General features: G+C 34.0%; 2 long non-coding RNA genes across 4 annotated transcripts in view; one reads left to right on the top strand and one right to left on the bottom strand.

The window, feature by feature from the left end:
• The window catches only part of LOC117106598, a 1,921-nt gene extending 1,160 nt beyond the window's left edge, over positions 1 to 761 (top strand). The window contains exon 2 of the long non-coding RNA XR_004445103.1: positions 93 to 761. This is a non-coding gene — a long non-coding RNA (uncharacterized LOC117106598). The remainder of the gene's footprint in view (positions 1 to 92) is intronic.
• The window catches only part of LOC117106597, an 11,242-nt gene continuing 6,536 nt past the window's right edge, over positions 608 to 5,313 (bottom strand). For 2 of the 3 annotated variants that reach the window (XR_004445101.1, XR_004445102.1), the window contains exons 2-3: positions 1,744 to 1,819; positions 608 to 741 (exon numbers count right to left, since the gene is read on the bottom strand). This is a non-coding gene — a long non-coding RNA (uncharacterized LOC117106597). Of the gene's footprint in view, positions 742 to 1,743; positions 1,820 to 4,384; positions 4,632 to 5,313 lie in introns of those variants that run through there. The other variant, XR_004445100.1, reaches the window with a different exon arrangement.

The raw sequence follows: 5,313 nt of genomic DNA, 5'->3' as shown, positions 1-5,313 counted from the left end.
TTCTTTAGTTTATCGAATTATAGCCTAATCACTGTCTCTTATACACATCTAGATGTGTATAAGAGACAGTTATTGCTGTTCTCTAATTAAAGGTGATCGAATGAGGACCAGGATCAGTGAATTTGACGTGTACAAATTACAACCCCGGACTGTAATGGACCTCCAAATTGGACAATAGTCGGATGTATTAGGTGTACTGTAAATGCAACACCTCTACATAAATGTATAGCTGTCTTATACAAAAAGAACCAATAATGAATAATTTGTACCCAGCTTTTATATTGCACATACACCTATGCTTTGGATCATACACTTATAAAATAAAATTAAAATCTGAAAATTAATTAACAGTAGACATGCTGTACAAGATTGTAGAGATACCATGTTAGTCAGCCTGTAATACATACAGAATGAAAATACAGATAGTATACTTTATTGACTGACTCAAATTATTTTACAAAAGCTTTCACCATCAGTCTATGCATTAGGTGTTTTGAAATAAGAGTAAAAGAACACTCTTTTCAAGAAAGCCACTTGAGAAAATTCAAGTGTTCCCTGAAAACTAGCTACATAGTGTAAATGGAAAATATAGTATGAGCATAGGTACACGGCATGCTGTGACCATATCACACACCGTACATATATTTGCTCCTTCGACAAGGTGAACTTTTCTGGCAGCAGTGGTGTCCCTGCATCTTTTTTCAGATACACATCAGCCAGTTTGCTGTTGTCACTATCACCCTAGTTTAAAAAAAAAAAAATGACACAGCTATAATACTATAAATGCATTTTTAAATTTGCAACTAAACATAGTACGAATAAAATGCAAATTAAAATTTATGTCATGAAAATATCAGAGACTGCTATCATTTGATATCTTATGAGTATATAATTACACATAGTGTGGCTCAACTTTTGGGACAAGTAGTGACTGAATGGGCTCCCTATGGTAGTGCACTAAACAGTTTGTGTGACTCAATCACTTCTCGGATCAGTGGTGGGTGAATGGGCTACCGATGGCAGCGCACCAACAATTTCGAACTTGTGGTGGCCGAGGGGGCTATTTATGACAGTGCACCAGTAATATTTTTGTGACATGCTAACAATGACCTAAGAATTTAAGGTGTGAAAAAGAACATTTAGAAACAAATAATTGCACAATCTGCCAGGATATATCAACAAGTCCATTGGTTGTGGGATCAGTGGGCGCAGCAGGTCTTAACCATGAGGTATGGTAGTTAAAATTTATTTACTTTGTTATTTATTTAGGCACAAGGGCCATGGATTGACAATTAGTGAATACATCAGTCTTTTAAAGTGACAACCCCTTTTAAACTTAGACTCCGGAGGAAAAAAAATTGTTGATGTGTTGTAGAACTGATTTTAAAACTGGGGGTAAAAAGGTGTAAAAAAAGGCGGTTATGCCCCGTTTTACCCCAGTAAAATATTCAAAAATCTTTATTTCATTCACCGTTCCCCAGTTTTAGTCAAACAACTTTTTTTTTGTCTTAGAAAAATCAGTTCTAGAACATATCAAAAATTCTTTTTCCTCCGAAGCCTGACTTTAAAAGACAAACATAAACACAAGGTCCTTGTGATGGGGCTAAAGGAAGTGGATGTTAATGAGAAAAAAAATTTTGCTCTGGACCATTTATATTTTGGCACAGGAATTTGGATGTGAAAAATTCAGGGAATTAAACATTTTTCAATTACAACATTAATCATTTTTCAATCATAAATTACCTTGTACATGAAAACTTGATTATCTTCTTTTTAACATAAAGTGGAATCGGCCAAATAGCAGCCTTTGCTTCAGTATCTGCAATTTTACAATTGAGCAATACAAACTTGTGAATACGTTATTTATTATAATGTATTTGATGCTTTAATGATAGGATGTATTATAAAGTTAACTAATTAACTACGTTCTGCAAATTAAAATTTAGATGAAATCAACAGGGTCCAATGTGTGATTGATTCCTTCTTGAAATGGATCAAGAGAACTACAGATTTTGCCCTGAAAATGTGTTGAGACTACAAAGGCATCAAAAAGCAGTTACGCCTAAAAATATTAGAGCAAAGCGACATGGACCCCTGACAGGCAAGGTTGTTAACCTCCCCACCTCTCCCCTCCCCCCAACAACAGTAATGTTCAAATAATTGTCTATACTCTTGGACTGTACATTCGAATGCTGGTCACTTCAGCCCAAAACCAAATCGGCCCAAATCAATTTGGCCCAAACCAACTCGGACCAAAACTAACTCGGCCCAGGCATCACTTCGCCCTAAAACCAACTCGGAACAAAATCAACTTGGCCTAGGAAAAAAATATAGCCCTAAATAAATAAATAGTTCTATCTGAGGGTAGAATTCAATTGAATTGAAAAATAGTTGGGTGGTCCCTGTGTTGTGAAATGAAGAGTTGACTTTTGTCAGTTTTTGTAAGGTGCTACGTTCATTGAAAAACATATTGGGTGTTGCCAATCTGAAATAAAATAAAAATAAATAATAAGAATAGCTATACTACAAAAATAATATCAGACCTATAAATAATTATAATATTTTTGCATGGCTTTCCACGTGTTTCTACAGCAGTTGTTATTTAATTGTAAAAATCATTAAAGTACAATGCAAGCCTATATATAGAACTTGGTTGGAAATTGTAACATATGATTTTAATATGACTACTTGAGGAGAACGAACAAGGCAGATCACCAAGGAACAGGGTTATTTCATCTTTGCAAATTTGCTTTTCTTGTGATCTATTTTGTCCTTCTTGTTAACAAGTTTTATAAATTGTATCCTACAGTAATTCAATCAAGTAAAGAATAATAATAATTTCTACCAAGTTAAACAAGGTTTTTTAGAGAAAATTTTACCACAAAATTGATGCAAAATTGAGATTTTGTTTTTTTTTTCGCAGTTGTTTTCACACATACTGAATATTCAGTACATTTTTATGTCAGGTAGGGGAAATTACACCTATAAGTATTGTTATAATGATAATGATTTTATTAAAATAATACTATTAAAGTCACTCTGACCATAATGTCATAATTAATTAGATTTTAATTGGGGTTTTTGACTTAAGTTCTGCGAACTTACAGTATATTAAAAAATCCATGCACACTTGCATCACCATCTAATGTAATTAATGTATTATTTAAGCATTTTCTTTAGTTTATCAAATTATAGCCTAATCATTAGGCAATATTTTATATTAAATTTTAAACATGTTTTCTTAATATGTTGCACACTTATACTCTAATCCTTTATATTATCATCTATTATCACATCAGATGGTGTAATGCATACTCCAGGTGCTAGGGTGGGCACGATCGTGTGGGGATTCGGTGTTTCGGTGCTGCTTGTGTCGTCATCAGGAATTGTTCCTGATGATGGCATGATTGGTGTATGGAGGCGTGCGTTATGATGCTTGGAATGTGTATTATGCTATCTTATCTGAGATTAATCAGTGGAACTTTTGGTTTCATTACATTATCTTGTAATATTGTTTGCATATACCTCATATTGCCTAATTTTGTATAATGATTAATTTCATTTATTGATTGTTATGTATATGCATGTGTGGAAAAAAATCTAATATAAAACGAACAAACAAGGGAATGGAATGGAATGGATTTATTCGGTGTAAACACCAAGGATAGCCCACGAAAGTCTAGAAGACGACTTATTTCCAGTAGGGTCCTTCTGGTGGTGATTGAACAGTACAACGGGTGACAATCCCCTACTCTTTTCCGAAGAGTGTACTCGTCTCATCCGAAAGACGGTGCACTATTGTAACTTGTATTTCAGCCCTCTAGCTGAATCACAAGGAGAGGCAGCGATGGGAATTGAACCGGGGATCTAGAGATCTCCACGGTTCAGCGCACACACAGTGGCTACCACCAGATTAGCCGACTGAGCTAAGCTGCTCAGGTAATCAAGTACAAAGTTTGGCGTCACTGTATTTAAATAGCAGATGAAAAATATAATTAAGAGAATCACATGTAGATCGTTGAAAACAAAAACCAAACTGAAAGTTGGAAAAATTAGACTGCACAACAGTATTAACGGAAAGAGTAAACAATTTAGCCTGGAAAGGAGCACACGAATATTAAACAAACAGCTTAATAACAAAGTTACGAAGAGTGTCAGGACCTGGAGATTTAGAGTTACTAAGATTTTTTGATGCAGAGATAACGTCAGATGGGGTGATATTTAAAAAGTCATGCAAGAGGTGAGGCACATGAATACGGGATAGAAAAAGGAGAGTCAGATGAACATTTATTAGCAAATATCAAATCAATCTGCTAGGAAATAACACGATGTGAATTAATGGGTGTACCGTTGTGGGATTTAAAAGTTCGCGAGTAGGACTTACTGTATTGCTGGTTGGTAAGATGTTTTGTACTTTTGACAGCCAGTTACATCGCACGTCCATCGTAAACGGGGTCCGTGACTTCAAACATCAATATACACCTCATGAGTTATCGAATATCATTCGAAATGAATATCGTGATCGACCAGATGACGAGTATTAAATAAAAAAGGTCGTGAAAATCATATCTATTATCGGTGTAATGACGATTGATTCCATACAAAGAATGTTTAACTTTACAAATAATTAATTTCACGCCATTTATCCTGTTCACACAATACCTAGTTCATTCACAAAGGAGCATCATATTGTCGGTTACATACTGATTACAGCTCAATTATCGGTTACAAACAATATTTAATAATGTTTAATGATGATTAAAAATCATGGTGTCTTTTTTTTTAATTAAATCAATTCAACAATAATAATAACGATATTCTTAATTAAAGGTGATTGTAATAACGATAGCAATAATGATGACACTAATGCTAGCAACAACGGTAACGATAGCAATAATGGACTTAGACATAATATTAATATTTTTTATTTTTTTATTTTTTGTAAAGCGCCAGTTCCAAACCAAATCAATGATCAAAGGCGCTGATCGTTATTACCTCTGATCAATGGATAACATACAACGACAAACCAGCACAAAGTGCAACCTTCTATGCTCACTGGGGGGTAATAATATTACCAATATAATTTCACGTTTCACTATACTGACTATATACATGGTACTAATGCTCTACATAGAATAAATGCTGTTCTCAGGCATAATGAGTGGAGTTTATTACAAAAAAATCAGGTGAAACAGGATTAAAATACATTGCCAATTAAAGGCAACATGTTTACAACTGGCAAAATTTTTAATTTATAGTTTAAATTTGCTTAATAATAATATTATTATTTTTTTTCTTTTTTTGAAGGTCCTT

This window comes from Anneissia japonica, unplaced genomic scaffold (genome assembly GCF_011630105.1).
Source record: "Anneissia japonica isolate Jap-2015-1 unplaced genomic scaffold, ASM1163010v1 scaffold287723_len112915_cov140, whole genome shotgun sequence".
In the NCBI taxonomy this organism is placed as follows: Eukaryota; Metazoa; Echinodermata; class Crinoidea; order Comatulida; family Comatulidae; genus Anneissia; species Anneissia japonica.
This window is presented reverse-complemented; position numbering and strand designations above follow the sequence as displayed.